The sequence below is a fragment of the Lontra canadensis genome, unplaced genomic scaffold, assembly GCF_010015895.1.
Source record: "Lontra canadensis isolate GAN:19392208 unplaced genomic scaffold, GSC_riverotter_1.0 scaffold117, whole genome shotgun sequence".
In the NCBI taxonomy this organism is placed as follows: domain Eukaryota; kingdom Metazoa; phylum Chordata; class Mammalia; order Carnivora; family Mustelidae; genus Lontra; species Lontra canadensis.
The window spans coordinates 5,554,381-5,574,283 of record NW_022631111.1 but is presented as its reverse complement, the minus strand read 5'-3'; the positions used below and the strand labels follow the sequence as shown (position 1 = coordinate 5,574,283).

Genomic DNA, 19,903 nt, shown 5'->3' with positions numbered 1-19,903 from the left:
TAAAGTTAGTGTTCATTTATTCTAGTTTTCTATTTATTGTGTCAAGGATGAGGTCTTATTTATACGAGGTATCCCAGACAGTTACTAAATGCATAGGTGGAGTGGAAATGTATCTTTTCTACTGTCACTTTAAGATGCATATTAATACAGGGCCTCTGGGTGGCTGCATTAGTTAAGCATCTACCTTCACCTCAGATCATGATCCCTGGGTCCTGGGATGGACACCCACATCTGACTCTCTACTCTGCAGGGAGCCTGCTTCTCCCTCTCCCTCTGCCTGCTGCTTCCCCTGCTTGTGATCTCCATCTGTCAAATAAATAAATAAAATCTTTTTTTTTTTAAAGATGCATATTAATGCCTATATGCCACAGGGGAAGAAAAAAAAGATGAAATTTCTACCAACACAAACCTAGGTTAAAACCATGTTCTGCCAAAGTCTAGATATGGTGGTCTTGAGATAATCAATTTTTTTTGAGAGATAATCAATTTTAAGCCTCTGTTTTTTCATCTATAAAATGGGAAAGCTGCCTTCAGAAACTCTTTTGTATATTAATACTCAAAAATAATCCATGCCAGACATTAAGTAAAATGGTAAGAAGATTTCATTCATTAACTACCAACCTTAGGGGAAACTACTGAACTCTGTTCTGACTTGCACAGAGGTGACTGGACACATTGAAGAGAATGAAGGAGTAGGGAGGGGGTGAGCAGGGCTCAGGAGAGTCAGGGAAGTAAAAATTATAAAAGTTAAGTCAGTGTAAATGCAATTAAGCCAGCTGTGTCTGCTGTTTGGCCATCACAGAAGTTAGGATTTCTTCTCCACCAGAGACTGGGAGACAGAGACCTTATTTCCCCTAATGATTACTTTTCAAAGGAATGGCTTCTAGTTCCTTGGAAAAAATGCTCCTGAATTGGTCAAAGACACATATTCATAATTGTATGTCCTTTTAGTAATTGCTCTGAGAGAGAGCTCAGGGCCCTATTGTGTTGGCTACAACAAAGTGAATTCTCCCCTACCTGCTGAGCTTTGTCAAGCAGGCATTTAATATGGGCCTGAGGGCTTCCTAGGGACACAGCTTTATGCTTCCAGAAGGCAGGCTGGAATTTGGTCATCTCTTAATGCAGAGGTTTGGATGGAGTCCTGTGCCAAAATTTCTGCAGTTCCCAGAGTCAAAATGAATGTAAAATCCTTAACATAATACTGACATAATGTAGGCAGTTAACTCAATGTTTCTAAATTCATTACGAAGAAGCAACTTAATTACACCAGGAGCATGAGTAATCTTAAGTTCATCAAGATATTATGTAAAAATACAGCTCTTTAAAGTCAGAATGGATAGAAACCATATTAATAGACTCAGAATTAAGTAAAATATATATTCCCATAATTCATACTTGGATAAGAACAGTAACAATTTAAAACTCACTGGTTTATGGATTGCTGCCGGAACGTAAATATGAACAAGCTTGAAAAGATACAGTCCACAAAAATAATCATAGAGTTTTTTGGTCATGTTAACTTTCAAAAACCCCACTCCGAAAGATTACTAAGATAAGAATCTCCTTCTAAGGCACATGGCCTGCAGAGTGATTCCAAGTGTGACCTCACATTTTGCATGGCAAGTCAGTGAGGTCTGGAGCAAACAAGTGGACAGCTCAGCTGCATTCCCCGCCCCCTCTCCATTTCCAACTAGGACATCCTCAGGCATTTATTTCTATCTCCACTTTCGTTGTATGCGCAGTCGTTCTGGTGCTATGCTGGCTTTTTTTTTTTTTTTAATCAGACCTTGCCCTCCATCAGACCTAATCTGATCAGAGCACAGGTCTGTGTAAGGACCTATTTTATATTTTTATTTTAGCCAGAGGCTTCCATTGAGGTTAAACAATAACTTTGTTGTTTAACCCTTAAACAGTCCCTGCTCCCCTTCCCCCCAGGGGACTTAAAAACAAGTCCCAGAAACCAGCTCCGGGTAACAAAGCCCAAGTACAAGGGTGGGTCAGGCCAGGTGGAGACATCAAATCAGTGGGGGCGCATACTGTCTCCTAGCTACCAAGGTGATGGGCTAGTTTCCATGGTTACTGTGGGGTGAATTGTAATTCAGTTAGCCACCTGTGTGTGGCCAGGCCCAACCACATGGCTTTTGCTCTATAAAAGTTAGTCTGGAAAGCAGGGAGGGGTTGTCCTCTGTAAGGGGCATCCCCTACCGGTCTGTTTGACGGTCGGTCTGATTCTTGATGCTTGGCATGAAATGAAGCCTTGCTTGACCTTTGATTTGTATCAGTCTCGCTCCTTTAATCACGGACCCATTATTGGGGTACTCATTTTGGGGGGGACCTAACAGTCTGCTCTGCGAAATAGGACCAGTTCTGTTTCCCTGGCCAAGGCTGGTCCTTTCTGATATTCATCCATGGCCACATGTAGTCACCGGTTTAATGAAATACACTCTAGATGGCCATCACTCCTAAGTTTTCCTCCATTAAGAAACAGAAAACTGGGGTCCCTTTAATCTTCCTGGACTGTGGGCCAGATTACAGCCACCTCCAAGTCTCTGCCTTAAGTAATCATCACCTACAATTTACCATCATCATCATCACCATTAAATTTTGAGCAGTAAATATCAAATGCTGTGCAAAGATCTCTGTCGGGTTTGCTTCATTTAATTTTAACTGCAGCACTATGTAGGTGGTGAGGAACTGAAGCATCAAGATCCTTCCCTTAGTCTGGAGACTGGCTATCAACTGAGGTCTGCAGAAAGCCCAGGTCTGGATTTTTAGGACATCTGATTCATTGTATTTCAATATTCCTTGCATGCACATCAAAGGCTAAATCTAGAACTGATTGAGTGATTAATTAATTCATGTACAATAAAACAAAATAAAGAACTGATCCCGTTAACATTTTTCAAAAATCATGCTAGTAAAATAGAGGTTTCTTTTCCCTTCCACTGTCTTAATGTTTTGCGTGTGTATATTTACGCAAAAAAAAGGAACTGAAAATTTTTAGATCACTGTCATAAACCCTTATATTGACAACACGCATTACCTGAAATCATCATCTTCTGGGGAATAATTGAAAACTCTTTGGTTGTATCTGTCCAGCTGTGTATTCTTTGAGTGTTGCTTGAATTTCCTTTTCTCTTTTTAATGAAAAATTTTTTCTAAAAAAAATGTTCTGCAGCTCATAAACAGTTGAAGAACCACAAATAAAGACAGCTTGTATATATAAACCCAAAATTTCATTTAAAGGAAACATTGAGTAGAAAATATTTAGCTGGTCTTATGTAGCCCGCCATGCAGTGCCAAACTTCCAAAGTGAAAATCTTTTTGAGTGGTGAGTTAGCAAACAGTATCTGGAAATAATAAACATCTGTGGCCTGCTTTCTTCTCCTGGCTTGTCTTCTAAAACGTGAAGGAAAGTCCCACACCTGGGTGTTTTAAATTGCCTATTCTTTTTCTTTCTTTCTTTTATAAAAACAGAAGTCTTATATATCAAGTCTCAAAACTACGCAGAGACTTCTAAAAAAAGCAGTTCCATCCAAAGTCTGGGTTTTGTCATCAAACGTCAATGAGATGGAATTTACTCTCTGTTGATCACATGTTATATGACCTTGGATAAGTTACCTCCCTGCATATTCATTATGAAATGTACAGAGATGACAGATTAATATTACATGTTATATGTAAGCTTACATATGATGAAGTTCTAGATCCTAGGTGAGGTTTGGTGGGCTGAGGTCCGGAGCTGATGACCAGGAAAGAATTCTTGAGACATCTTTGGTGCAAAATGGTGGTTTATTAAAGCACGGGGACAGGACCTGTGGGCAGGAAGAGCTGCTGCCCGGGTTGTGAGAGATGGCAGGTTATGTACCTTGCGGTTGGGGGAAGGTGAGGGGAAGGAAGGTTTCAACAGAGTTTTCATATGCTAAAGAGGGCCTATAAGGTGCCAGGATATCAGAGGCCTACCGGAGGCCTTGACCTTGTGGCTTGATCAATGTTATCTTTAGGTCAGCCATTAACATCAAGATAGTTGGGAGATTTTGGGTGGATGTCATAATCCTGCTATCAGTCATCTTTGTTAGTGAGATTCAGGACATTTGTAAACCAAGGGAGACTCCTGTCTTGCAGGATTGTGATCTCTGCAAGTTAACTATTGGTTTATCATTCATGGCAGTCAGGGCTGCCTGAGGAATGCTACACATATGACTGAGGGGGAGCGGATGGAGAGGGGGTGCAAGGTGCCAACTTTTGCTTTGTTTTCAGCCAGCCTCCTGCTCCCTTATCACATAGATATGTATATATACATCTATATGTATATAGAAACATAAATCATATTACATATAAATATGAGCTGTGTGTATATGTGTGTATATATGACATATATATATATATAAATAATATATTTATGAAAGCCAGGGCTCATGTTACAAACCTCTCCTCATGGGAAAAGTTTTGAAGAATGAAAGAAAACAAGAAGAGAATGGAAAGAGAATAGTATCTGTTGGGAGCTTATTCAGGGATTATCCTAGATGTGTTAAGATCATTAGCTCATTTACTCCTCGCAATAACCTATAGGGGTAGGATTATTTCCCCACTTATTTTTCATAAAGGAAACAAAATGAAGCTTTGAGATTTTAGGCATCCTGTCTAATATCACATGCAGAAAGATCCCAGTCTATGGTCATGCTGGGATTTGAATCTGCCTTTAAGCATCTTCAAAATTAACTAATATGTAATACATTAGACACAGACACATGTCTGACTTTCAGACTGTGCTCCTCCCTTGACATTAGATGTGTTTGGTGTATCACAAAACTGCATGACCAGTTTCCAAGCAAATGACCCTTTCTAAAATGAAATTTCTTCATGAAACTTGAGATCCTTGGCTTCAGGATTATTCTCTCCCTACTTCCAGCTCCTAGGGCAATATGACATTACAAAGCAAAGAACAATTGTGTGGGATCTCTTTAAATCTTATATTGCCATTATTATTATTTATTTTGTAATTTAGATGCCATCTTATTTTTGTATTGCTAAAGAGAAACAAAATGTTTGATTGATGTAAACTCTGGCCTCAACAAAAAAGTCCCAGATGATGAAATTTTTGTACATTTTGAATCTAAAGAAACTTGTTGCTTTCTGGGCACAGTCCAATGAAATTAATGCCTACATTTTTGAAAAACAAGATATAACATATTCAAACATATTTATTCAATACTTTGTTCAATAATGTGAATTGCCACATGGTAAAATTCTGTTTTTTGAATCCAAGAGAAATACACAAACAAAGAAAAATATTGTTAACTCTAGCTTAAGCAACTTGGGAATTCATTTTTAATGAAATATGTAACATGAAAAGGAATACATATTCTATTTGTATTTGTTTTCTACTCTTCTACTCCAAAGACACCTTTCAATGCTTGTTCACCAACAGCTGTCAGCATCCATCTTCAAAAAGGAATAAGAAAAAGCCAACGACAATAGAACATATCTATTACATCTCTGTGGAAGTACATTCTTAATTTCCTATAACTTACTCTACTTAATTTGACAGTTGGAAACTTTGTCTCATTTGGTCCCCAGAACTCAGTGGTATACATCACTCAGTGAGCTTAATTTTATTACGGATATTTTCCAAATGCTTTTTAATCATCCAAGATCTGAGGAGCACCAGAGAGGCAATGTTATTTAACAGGGACACTTACAAGTGAATTAAACAGAGATGGTACTGATTGATAAAGCTGTTTGAGCTTCCCGCTGCACTCTCATTCTGTTTACATGTTAGTTTTGGGATGAGACCGCCATGACTTGAAGCTTGAGATCCCAGTCTTCTTTGATTGTGCAACAAAATCACATTAACTGTAACTTATTATCACAATATATGTGATAATTCCCACGGGGCCTGAGTTGGAGTTCAATTTGGTGTTAATATCCCATGGAAGAAGAGAGTGATAAACAATGCTGGGGTGGAAATTTATTTTCAAATTATAAAGCATCTCTAATTACAGGCTAGGGAGTTGACTTATTTTGGAAAGGAGAGGTCATATTAAAAGGATTTTGATCAAATTGTCAGTCTTTTCAAATATTCATAATAAAAATCTGCCAACAAAGCCATTTTGGGTGTACCAGTTTTTAGCTGCTGGTGGAAGATATTCATGTTTGAGAAATATGTCTACATTTAAATATTCACTATTACCAATTAAAGTATGACTGGAACACATATGAAAATATATTAGAGAATAATTTGAAAGTGAAAACATACCATCTGTATAGACGTAACTAAGCTCAAAAATAAGAAAAGCATAAGACTTCTGGACACTATCTGTTGTTTGGCTATTATATATATAATTTATCATCTTAATGAATATACAAATTAAACATACCAAGCATCAAAGAAAGACAGCCAATGTTTTCCATTGTTGTTAAAAATCATGTTTATTAAAAGCACTGTATATGACAAAAATATGTTTATTCATTGTTTCTTCTGCCAGTAGAAGGAAAATCTAATCTCGTGGCCTTTTGTCACTCATAAGCTCTAAATACTGTATCTTGTGTTGAAAGAAAAAAAGGAATAGGCAAACAGAGCTTATGAGTAAATAACTGTATGAATATAGCACTTTGAGTAAGACTTGAATTTCTTCAGCTGTTAATTAAATTCCCAGTGGATAAACATAATAGCTCCTTCATAGTGTTTGGATTCTGCTTGGGCTTCTTGTCAGTCAGCATCAATTTCGAAATGACTAAAGAACAAATCATTAGACAAGGTAAAATCTGGACAGCCTCATTCCCTGGACAATGATAAAAAGGAGTTTCACCAAAAAAATCAACTACCAAAGTAAATAATTCTATGTATGGATGCTTAATGGAGAGAGAGGTTTCTCACAGTTGGAGTTGGAGCTTATGTAGAATGATATATATGGTAATGAATTAGTGTTAGAAATATCATTATGAAATCATTTCCATTATATGAAGAAGTATAAATATACAAATATGTATAGATCTGACCATATAGATGGGTTGGGACACACACACATATTCCTTTGTTCTGTCAGCTGGGGGATCGAGAAGCAATGACACCTCAAATGCCACAAACATGCCTAGTACCCAGATCTTGGTTTCTCCTACCATTCTCTAGTGAAAACTGCCAAGCCTCCTTGGGGAAATGGCTGATTCTAGGACTGGGATGGGAAATCCATAAAATGACCATGGAACACCTTAAAATGTCTTCCAGAAAGTAAGGACGTACTGATGGCCTATCTAAGGCCTATGTTGAGGGGGTTATGTCAAAGGACATAGGAGTCAATCAAGGCCAAAGCTAGAACAGTTTGAGCAATATAAGTGATGTTTTATTATACTATAAGCCAAAGTATAAAATAGATACCCATGAGTTCAAGCTGATATAAATGACTGAATAAATAAGTGAGGTGGAAGAGATAGAACCCTCACTCTTTAAGCTTAAGGCTGCACCTACAGATTTTATTTCAAAGAGTACAGTGTGCAAAGGGAGAAGACATAGGTGATTTCTAGTATGTGACAGACACTACCTCAGTCAGATGATGAAGGTCAGTACCAACAGTTATTAATCATGCTCATAGTGTGTACCCTATGTGATGTGATGAAAACGGCACTTTACCTCTGTGATCTTCTTCCCCAAAGCTCATAGCCCCAGTCTAATCATGAGAAAAACATCAGAAAAATCCCAACTCAGGCACATCTGACAAAACACCTGACAAACACTTCTTAACACTGTCAAGGTCATCAAAAGCAAGAAAAATCTCAGAAACTGTTACAGCTGAGAGAAGCCTAAGAAGACATGACAATCAATTGCAAGTTGGTATCCAGGATGGGATCTCAGAACAGAAAAGAAGGTCAAGGAAAACCTAACAAAATCTGAATAAACTCTGGACATGTATTAATAATTATGTATGAGTAGGGGCTCATCAATTGTAGCTAATGGTGCTATTAATAAACGAAACCAGGTATGGAATATATTTGAACTCTCTATATTGTCCCTGTAATTTTTCTGTAAATCTAAAACTATTCTATTTTTTTTTTTAAGTGTATTTTTAAAAGTCTCTGAAGAGGCATCTGGGTGGCTTATTTGGTTAAGTGTCTGCCCTTGGCTCAGTTCATGATCCCAGGGTCCTGGGACCTAGGTCCTGGGATCTAGCCCCATGCCTCTGTGTCATTGAGTTCTCTGGCTTCCTGCTGGGAACTTGCTTCCCCCTCTCCCTTTGCCATCCCCCCACCCCTGTTGCTTGTGCTCTAGGTCTCTCTCTCTCTCTCTGTGTCAAATAAAATAATAAAATCTTAAAAAAATAAAGCCCCTGAATTTTTGACATGTTTTTATGACATATGTTTTATAACATATAACATATGGTATATCTTTTCCTTTGTCATATGTAGAATTGACTTCTGCTATAGTCACTTCTCTAAACCTTGATTAAGAGTATTAGCCTAATAGGCCATGCTGTATATGACATCTGTGGCCTTTATCAGCAATATTTATTGAAAATATTTTAACATGCCAATAAATATTTCTTTGCATGAAAATTTAACAATTTACTAAATGTATACACCATAATTTATATGATCCATTCTCTGCTATTGGAAAGTTAGGGATGTTTTCTCAAGTTGTCATTATCTCAAAGTATATATAATTTTAAATAAGTCTGTGTGTACAGCTTTGATTACTTTTTTATCATAAATACCAGAAATATAATTGCTAAGTCAGGGTGTGCAAAGTTCAGACTTTTGATTCATGTTTTCCAAAAGCCACCAGTCATGTATGAAATTTAGTTTCCAGAGCTCCCAGTGACATTCTGATATCAGCCCTACATTATGAGTGTATGTCACTTTATTTATATAATTATCAATCAGATTGAAAATAATTTGAATATATTTATTGGACATTTGCCTTATTCTTTTGTAGAAGAAATTACTTATATCCTCTGCCCAATTTTTAGCAATATTTTTCTTATTACTTAAGAAGTTTTTTATTAAATGTTATATAACTCTTTCTATTATGAAAACACTTTCTAAAAAACTGTTCATGTGACACTAGTTTTACCTCCAGGCTGACACGAATTGAGAAAAAACAGGCTTTTTATGTAATTAAGATGAGTACACCTGGGTTAATTTTCTATCTGATGGGTGGTCAAAGTAACTTTGGCATAGTTTATTGCTCTTGTTATTTTGTTCCTTTCAGGAGTCATTTACCTTTCATAGCCAATTCCAACTGTCTCGTGTCAGCCGCTCCAATACTTAGCCCTTGGCCATAACAATCAGATCCTTTACTCAGAAAAAATGTCATATATGCTGAGTTGTCAGGATAAATGAAGAAATGCCAAACAAATACCATCACAAGGGTTGTTAAATGTATATAAATGGTAAGTATAACAATTTTTGTTTATTTTTATGATTGGAGTAAGTTTGGTTAGAAAAAAACTCAACATTAGGATAACTTTGTTGGGATTATTTTCTTAATTTGTATTTATTATTTTAAAATATGGATAAAAATACAGAAAAATAACAAGGTCAAATAAACACACCAACCACTAAACCTTAAAAGGCAGGTCACTACTCACTGACATTTTTCCCAAGAACATACTGGCAAGAGGATGTTGGTGAATTACAAAATTATTAATGAAGATAATTCAAATATGTTGCCAACTATGTGTGCAGTTCTGCTAATGTTTCCTTGTTCACTAGAAGGCATATCTACCATTTTGGGAATATGCTATTCTTACTTAAGCTGTATTTAGTGTGTTTCTCTAACAAATGAGAAACTAAAACTTCTATAAGCTAAATAAGAGTGGAATGGTTACTGGTCAGTAGTGAAACTACGAGGATTTCATTTTTGTTTAATGTTTATTCAGTCAATTATGACAACATCCTATAGGGAGTTTCATGCCCGGTTACACATCTTGAATTACTAATAAAGAATAGTGTAAATTGCTCCCTATTTCCTATCCTTTACTTGATAAGAACCTCACTATTTCCCAAGACATTTGCAAATATGTTTTGCTTTGTTGGAAATATTGTGCTTTAGAAACAGACACATTTTCTTCTATCTTGTTTTTCACTGAATTCACAATGCATTTTTATATTTAAAAACTTAGAAACCCTGATTACTACATTTTGGTGTAATAAAAAGTGGTTCATTATTCTCATATAACACTTGATTGTAATTTTTCATGTAGAAAAAATTCAAATAAATGCAAATTTTCAAGTGGATAGTATAATATTGGGAATATTATTAAAGCTTCTTCTAAAACCCTGCCTTAAAGTAGCCAAATAAAAAAAAGAAAATAGAATTCAGAATGAGAAACTAGTTCTGATTTTTTATTGGCAGTAGACAAAGTACATGGCACTGGGCCAGTTTTATCATTTGTTAGAAAGAAAAAAAAGAATAACTTGCATTCCCAAAATAATTAGCTCAAAATCTCTGTGTGCATCATAAACAGATTAAAAAAAAAATACACAACTTTGAAATGCAAAAAGTAAGATATTAATTTGGGGCATATAACAAATAGATGAGAAAAGTCTTACTTTTGCAAAAATGTCTGTAGAATTGCATATATTTTCAAAGTTTCTGTAAATGATAAATTGGGATAGAAAAAGATAGCTGATCTGCTATATCAGAAATGCAAACATTAATTATATTTCATATTTTTGAGGACCTACTGTCTGGCAACACTGGACTACCTACTCAGTGGAATGTCATAAGACAAATCTATCCACATGAGATGTTAACCATGTCACTATTTAATACAATGATATCCAAACCACTATTTCAAATTAGCAGAAAACTAATCATCAGGTGATATATGCTGTTTAATGTTGGTCAGTCATGAATAGCTGGTTTTCTTTGCTTCCAAGCTGCATGGGGTCTCCAGCCAGCCTAAGCTACTTGAAATGAGTCTGACCAAGCCCAAGAGAGGATGATGAATTTGATCATCATTATTATACATATCCTTATGTCTGCCACTGAAGGCCGTGATGTCCAATCACCTACAAGTTATAAAAGCTGACTTCTCTTACTCTAGTTTCTTTCCAACCTACATCTGAGACTTTTCTTTCACTAGAATTGATATAATAAACTTTCTTCCAAATAAGAATTTCATCACTTTTTCTTTTCTTTTTTTTAAAGATTTATTTATCTATTTTAGAGAGAAAGAGAGGGAGAGAATGTCAAGCAGACTTTCCACTGAGTCCAGAGCCAGGCATGGGGCTTGATCCCATGACCCTGAGATCATGACCTGAACAGAAACCAAGAGTCAGGTGCTTAAGTGTCTGAGCCATTCAGGTATCCCCAAGAGTTTCTTCACTTTCTTTGGAAAAGGACAAACACAAATTATATCTCTTTGGTGCACTTTGGGCTTTGGAGTTGAACTGGGTGATCCAGAATCAAATATATTATTAGCCCTTTTCTACCTGACACTTAAAAGGTTATTTCAATGGATCATACATAACCCCTGCTTCCCAGACTCTAATAACATAAAGGAGAGAAAGAAAATGGTACATACTAGTAAGTACATCCCAATGTAGGTTTTAAAAACAATTATACTAAAGACAGAAAGAGAAATACCAGAATGGGTATGGCAAAGATTATTTAAAACTGAGACAAAATTCCTAGGAAAGATTTCTGATTTGAACTAAACTTGAATTCCAGTTCAAACACGACGAATCAACACAAGTATTAGGAAAAACATGTCTATTTTCAATTTCAGAAACAAGAACCTTGAAAAGCACAGTATGGACCTATGGATTAATAAAAATTTCCTCCACATTAGCTCTCAAACCACACAAAAATAACACTGATGTATAAGTTAGCATTTTAGGCTTTTTATTTTATTTTATTTATTTATTTTTTTTAGGCTGTAAAAACACTAGGGGCCTTTGGCCTTGAAACTGTCAATTTGAAGACAGAATTTAAGGAAGATGATTCCTGTGACTTTGTATAATCTGGCCAGAAATTACAAGAGACTAAAGATAAGGATATGTTAAGTAAAAGGAAGTAGAAAGAGAATTAAAATACTGGATCCTCTGGAACTTTTAAAGCTCACAAAGAGGAGGTGGAAACTTAAGTGTTATATGCATATCATACCTGAATCTCCTGAATATATCCAGTCAAATAGTATTGAAATACAATAAGGTGCTAAGAAATCTTCTAAGAACCCCCCCCCAAATTGAACAAAACAAATATCATCTTCTGAAAATTCCATTTAGAGAATTTGGGAGCATAAAGTAGAAACCCTTACTTTATCGATCAGATTTAAATCAGGAATATAAAATTTTGAAGTCTGTAAAAACAGATGAAGTTTGGGATGTGGAAGATAAGATTCAGAGGACTAGAATTTGTAGTATAGATGTAACTATTTAAAATAGGAACAGGAACAAATTGCTGTAAAGTTACAATATTGGAAAAGTTCCCTAAATTTACTAATGTGTAATTTGAAACCCAAGAATAGAGTTTAGACTTCTATTTACTTAATTAATTCTCATGCACATGCATACACACAGTAAAAATGCTTGAATTTGGTCTGTGGGACTATTATTATTTTCTCCTTGGGGAACTATTATGCCATGTTTCTTTTATTTGATATTGTTCAAATAACATCTTTATTTTTACAGGGTATTTACGTGTGTGTTGCTAAGGAAAAATTCTTTCTTGTCTTGTAAGCATTTCAGTTAGGATTTCTCAAAGTACACATGCTATGTATAGCCATTAATATGTTAAAAGAGGAATTCTTTAAATCCTTGTATTCATAACCATATATGAATGGCTACAATGGTGTGACCACAGTTACTAATCAATCTCAAATACACAAATGCACACACACACACATATACATAATTATAATATATAAACATAATTACATACAATTAATAATATACAAACACAATATATAACTAAATATAATTAAATTCTATGGTACCAGTATTCTTTGAGCAATCCTCAAATCTTTACAAACTTTCTACCCTTTAACCATAAATATGAACATATAAGAAAACATTGCCTGTTACTGCCACTAGCTTTATCTTCTGGGTAGCTTGAATACTTATTTTATTGAGCTTTAGATTTCCATAAAATTGAATATGATATCCAACATTAATTGATTCTGGATGGTATGTTTTTGCATAACGATGTTTAAGAAGGACCTGTCAATACAACTTGCTCTCAATTGTCACAGTGATGTCAAAAAAGGTTCAGGTGCAAATGTGATAATTAATTTCTTCAATTATTTTAACACCATCACCCAAAGAAACACAGCCAAGTATGTATTTGAAATGTATAAAACACAGCCATATATATATATATATATATATATATAATGAAAAAAGTGTGATCCAAAAATTTAGATGTGTATATCACATTTCTCCAATGCTTCAGTGAGCTTTACACTTATAATTTCATCTACATCAACAATTTTATCTTCTACAGGTAATTCCACATTTTATTATGAAGGGTGTTTTTTGTTCCACATTTAACATGTAAAATATATCATTCTCAGTGTCGAAGAGACTGTCGGGCAGAGTTTTTTTTTTATTTTTAATTTTTTTAAGGTTTTATTTATTTGACAGAGAGAGAGATCACAAGTAGGCAGAGAGGCAGGAAGAGAGAGAGAGGGAAGCAGGCTCCCTGCTGAGCAGAGAGCCTGATGCAGGGCTCTACACCAGGACCCTGAGATCATGACCTGAGCGGAAGGCAGAGGCTTAACCCTCTGAGTCACCAAGGAGCCCCTCTATAGATTTTAGACTTACACTTATTTTTCCCTTCTCTTTGCTGAAAGTTCTTGGAGATATAATCTCACGACAACTGTCACATGAGAGCTTGATTTGTTAATTCATTTAGCTCAGGAGTGAGCAAAATGAAAGGAAATGGCTTTCTCTATGCTTTTGCCACAGTTAACATAGGTTCGATTCATGATGATGATTGATTAACTGCAACTCAACTTGGAATAAATTTACACTATTTTTGCCTTTTGGGGGGTTTGGTATTGTGAGGATGTGATGATCCTTCTCTACATTCATAACATGTTAGAATTTTTGTTTCAACTAGTTATGCCATGTATGGCTCCCTTGGAGCCCTCTCAATTTCCTGCTTTCTTTTCCTTTCTTTTCTTTTTTTTTTTTCACTGAATTTTTTTTTAGGATAATTGTAGATCCACACACAATTATAAGAAACAATACAGAGAGATCCTGTGTATCCCTTACCCAATTTCCTCCCATGGTAACATGCTGCAAAACTATAGTACAATATCATATCCAGAATGATGACTTTGATACATCCTCCAAATGGAACATTTACCTTACAAAAAAAGATCTACTATGTTGCTTTTTGATAACCATGCCTGTTTCCCTCTTGCCCCCACTCTTCCTCCTAAAAATCAGTAATCAGTTCTTCATTTCTATAATTTTGTCATTCCATAATGTTACATAAGTGAAATCATATAATAGGTAACATTTTTGTGTTTGCTTGTTTCACCCATCATAATTCTCAGCTTTACCAGATTCTTCTGTGTCAGTAGTTTATCCCTTTTTATTGCTAAATAGTATCCCATAGTAGGGATGCACAACAGTTTAATTATTTACCCATTAAAGAACTGGGTGGTATTGTTTGGGGCTTTTATGAATAAAGCTGCTATAAAGATTCATATTCAGGTTTTAGTGTGGACCACACATGTCTTCACTGATTTTGGTTAAAACCCTAGGAGTATAATTGATGGGTAGCAAGATAATTGCATGTTTAGTTTATTTATTTATTTATTTATTTATTTATTTATTTATTTATTAAGAAACTGTCAACTGTTTTACAGAGGCATATAACATATTAAATTCCCAATGATGGCTGCTGTCACTATTTTTATTTTAACCATTCTGATAAGTGTATAGTGATATCTCATTAAGGTTTTAATTTGCATTTCCCTAATGCCTAATGATGTTGAACATCTTTTCATGTGATTATTTTGCTAACTGTATATTCTTTTTAAGGAAATATCCCTTCGTGTTTTCTGCCCATTTTTCAAAAGGAATTTTTTTTTTTTAGTTTTGAGGTTTTATACATTCTAGATAACATTCTTTTTTTGACATATGGTTTGCAAATATTTTCTCTCATTCTGTAACTTGCCTTTTCATCCTTGTTGTAGCGAGATATTTTGGAGGACAACAGTTTTTCATTTTTATGATGTTTGATCTTTCAATTTTTCCTTTATGGATCTTAATTTTGGTGACAAGTCTGAGAATTCTTTACCTAGACATATTTTATGAGTTTTTCTTCTATGTATATCTTTTTTTTTTTCAAGAGAATTAAGACTTTATTTTCTTGTTTCATAAATAAAGTCATTTTAATTGGTTGTTTTTTAGTAATTAGTCAAAGAGACCAAATCCCATATCATTGTCTGACTCCTCGGACTCTTCCTGTATTTCAGCCTTGGCTGGGGCTGCTGTAGCAGCAGGTGCAGCAGTGGTGCCAGTAGCCACGGGGGCAGCAGCCACAAATGCAGATGGATCAGCCAAAAAGGCCTTGACCTTTTCAGCAAGTGGGAGGTGTAATCAGTAATCAGTCTCCACAGACAAAGCCAGAACCTGCTCATATGCATTGATGATAGAATGGGGCACTGATGGAACAGCCGGGTACCCTATCTGCAGACATATGCTTGCAACATTGCAGACACCCTTCAGGAAGTGACACAGCAGAGTTTCCTCCATGATGTCAAGCACTTCAGGGTTTGTAGATCCTGCCATTGCCAAACACTTGCTAATGATCAGCCCAAAGGAGAAGGGGGAGATGTTCAGCATGTTCAGCAGTGTGGTTTTCTTGGCTCTCACTTGGTCTCCTGTCTTAATCAGGGGCACATCACTCAGGATTTCAATGGTGTCTCTGGAGATTTTAGTGGTGATGCCTAAAGCCTGGAATAAGTACATCTTCTTGGGCCCCAGACCATGTTCTGGGCTAGCACAGTGACCTCACTTGGTGCTATGGCACCAGCATGGGTGGCCCCTGGCATCTTATTGGCCAGCAGCATGTCCTTGATCTCAGTGAGGTCCACCTTGGTGAACACAAAGCCCACATTCTCCCAGATATGAGGTAACAGTTTTTCCAAATTTGGGTTGTTCTCCAGAAGTCCTCAGATGGCATTGCACATCATGGTGCTCTTGTCCATCAGCAGGACAGCATTACCTGCTGATCTGTTGCATCTGTTTTGAACTCATATTGTCTGCTCCCACAATGAAGCATTTTGGATAATCATCCAAAAGTTGGCTGTTCTTAAGGAAGTTGTTGGACTTCCAGGTCACCCTGTCTTCCCTGGGTATCATGATGGTGTGTCAGAGATTGCCATGCAGGGTTTCAAGACCATGCCACTCTCATGAGGATGCCTGGAGAGAGGAGGGCTCCCATGTATATCCTAATACTTTTATATTTTTATATTTTATATTTAAGTCTTTGAATCATTTTGAGTTGTTCTTTTTAATATTTAATACTTAGATCAAATCTTAGGGTTTTTCCACAAATGTTCAATTTTTCTAGGTTGCCCAATTTGTTTCTTGTAATTGTTGATAATAGTCTCTTACAAGCATTTGTATTTCTTTCATATCAGTTGTAGATTCTCTTTTATCTTTTATTTCTAATTTTATTTCTTTAAGCCATCCCTCTCTGGGTTTTTTTGTTGTTGTTGTTTATTTGTCGAAAAATACTATTGATACATCTTATAGTTTCTATTTCATTTATTTTCTCTCTGATATTTATTATTTCCTTCTTTCTGCTAACTTAGGGCTTTGTTTGTTCACTTTTTTTCTAGTTTCTTGAGACTTACTATTAGAGTGTTTATTTGAAATGTTTTGTTGTTTTCTTGAGGTAAGCCATCATCATTATAAGCTTCTCTCTTTGAACTGCCTTTGCTCCATCCCACGGATTTTGATATGTCAAATTTCATCTGTCTCAAGTTTTTATTGATTTCTCCTTTGATTTCTACTTTGACCCATTCATTTTTCAGTAGTATCCTATTTAATACCCATATATTTGTGATTTTTTTCCAGTTTTCTTCTTGTAATTGATTTCTAGATTCATATAATTATAGTTAGAAAAGATGCTTGATATGACAGCATTCTTCTATTTAATGAGATGTATTCTGGAGCCTTACATATGATCTGTCCTGGAGAATGTTCCATGTGTACTTGAGAAGAATGTCTAGTCTGCTGCTTCTTTTAGCCAGTCTTTAAGGACAGGCTTGCTATAGACAAAATATTTTAGAGTTCTTAAATTCATTTATGAAGCACATGTTCATTGTATATAGAATTTATGTTAGTAGTATTTTTCTTTCAGCACTTGAAATATATTGTTCCATTTCCTTCTGGTTTCCATGATTTCTGATGAGAAATCTTCCTTATTCTTACTGTTTTTTTCCTATGTGTAAGGTGCCATTTTTCTCAGGCTGCTTTCAAGGATTTTTCTTTATCTGTGGCAGTCGTAGGTTCAATTATAATGTGTCCTAGTATGATTTTGTACAAGTTTTCCATTTAGAATTTACTCAGCTTTTTGCATTTGAGGTTTACGACTATGGTGGCTAATTTTATGTGTCAATTTGACTAGGCTAAGGGATGCCTAGGTAACTGGGAAAACATTATTGGCAGGCAGATCTGTGAGAGCATTTCCGGAAGAGATGAACAATTGAATAAGTAAACTGAGTAAGGAAGAAATGCCCACACCAATGTGAGTGAGCATTATCGAATCAACTAAGCCATAAAATAGAATGAAAAAGGTGAAGGAGGGCAAATACTTTCTTCCTTTCTCCTTGAGGAAGGACATCCATCCTTTTCACCCCTTGGACATCAGCATTCCTGATGCTTAGGCCTTCAAACAAAGACTTACACCAGAGGCCTTCTAGCTTTTTAGACCTCTAGTTCTCAGAGATTCACAAGTTGTTTTTTGTTTGTTTGTTTGTTTGTTTGTTTTTGTTTTTGTTTTTGTTTTTCCCCCTGGATTTCATGCTGTTGGTCTCAGGACATTGGACTAAATCATATCACTGTCATTCTTGGTTATCTAGTTTTCAGAAAGCAAATGTGGGACTTCTTAGTCTCCATAACTATGGGAGACTATTCCTATAATAAATCCCCATTTGTAATTATCTATCTATCTATCCATCATCTATCTATCTATTATCTATCTATAATCTGTTTATCTGTCTTGTTAGTTCTGTTTCTTTGGAGAAACCTAACACCATGTCTTTCCAAATTTTGGATGTTGTCAGCTATTATTTCTTGGAGTACGTATTTAGCCTTACTCCCTTTCTTTTTTCTTTAGGATCCTAAAATATGAATGGAGCATGTCCTTGAATCTCTGTGTTTTTCTTTAGTCTGATAGGTCTCTGTTGCTCAGCTTGTGTAATTTTTATTTTTCTATCTTCTAGCTCACTGATTCTCTCCAATTTTTCTCCCTACTGCCGCTGAGTTCACCCACTATGCACTTTTTATTTTATTTATATACATATTTTTAAGTTTTAGATTTTCCATTTGGTGGTTCTTTATATCTTTTTATGTTTTTCTGAGAATTTTTATTTCATCTGTTAAGGCTTTCTTTTCTCATTCTGCTATTGAAACCATCCACTGAGATCTTTATTTTGGTCAATTTTAGTTCTACTATTTCCATGTAGTTCTTTACATCTTCTACTTCTTTGTTGAAGCTTTATTTTAATTTTTTTTTTAATTTGTAGCTTGTTCATATTTTCTCATTGAAGCATTTTTATTATGGATGCTTTAAAATCTTATTAGCTAATTCGAACATTGGTATCATCTTTGTATTGGCATTTGTTGATGGTTGTTTTCTCATTCAGCTGGAGAAATTTCTTAGTTTTGGTATGAAAAAGAATTTTCTATTGAAACTTGGACATTTTATATTATTAAACTCCAAGTCTTGGGGCACCTGGATGGCTCAGTGGGTTAAGCCTCTGCCTTTGACTTGAGTCATGGTCTCAGGGTCCTGGGATCCAGCCCTACATCCAGGCTTTCTGCTCAACAGGGATCCTGCTTCCCCCCCCTCCCCCGCCTGCCTCTCTGCCTACTTGTGATCTCTCTCTCTCTCAAATAAATAAATAAAATCTTTAAAAAAGGAAAAAAACAACCTCTAAGTCTTGTTTATATCTTCTCTTTTAATTGGCTTTAGTGACACCATTCTAGAAGGGGAAAGGAGGAGGTGTTGTGTCATTACTGCCAGATGAAGTTAAAAATCTAGATTGTTCCTCAGCATTTGTTGATATCCAAGGAGGTTGTTTCTGGTTAGTGCTTGGCTGTGTTTGGTCTTCTGCCTCTCCATGTGGTTACCACTAACACAGTGGTAAGAACACCCTTGTTGTAAAGGCCATTTGGGCAACTGTAAACAACTTAGTTAGACCTCTTCTGATACCACCCCATTTAAGAAGGTAATGTGGACTTCATTATTGCAAAGAGGGGTAGAATTCCAGGCACTTCACGTACTATTCATGTGTGTGTGTGGTTTTTGTTTTGTTTTGTTTTTATCTTTACCCTTTAGTTTCCTTATATTTGCTTTTATGTATAATGTTCAGGATTTTAAGTTGTACTTTGTGGAAAGAATAAGGAAAAGTATGTCTATTCTCCCTTCCCATAAGCAGAAATCCTGTTTCCTTTTAAAAGAGTATATGGATATAAGCATAATTTATTATTTAAGTTGGAAGATTGAGCTTATCTTTTTTCTTCAAATTTTAAAAATGAATGAGTGAAGTAGAATGCAGAAAACACAAGGTTTGGGAAAGTCAAATGCTGCTGCAATTTTTGCTCTGCCACTTTCGCACTATGTAAACTCAGCAATTTAATTTCCTCAAGTTTTAGTTTTCTCATATGAATATATGAGGAAAAATGAAAGTAAGAAACAACACTTTTTAATGTT

At 35.5% G+C, this 19,903-nt stretch overlaps 1 pseudogene; it reads right to left on the bottom strand.

Annotated features, from left to right (window-relative positions):
• Positions 1 to 15,369: 15,369 nt before the first annotated feature.
• Positions 15,370 to 16,320, bottom strand: LOC116857085 (annotated as a pseudogene).
• Positions 16,321 to 19,903: the final 3,583 nt, after the last annotated feature.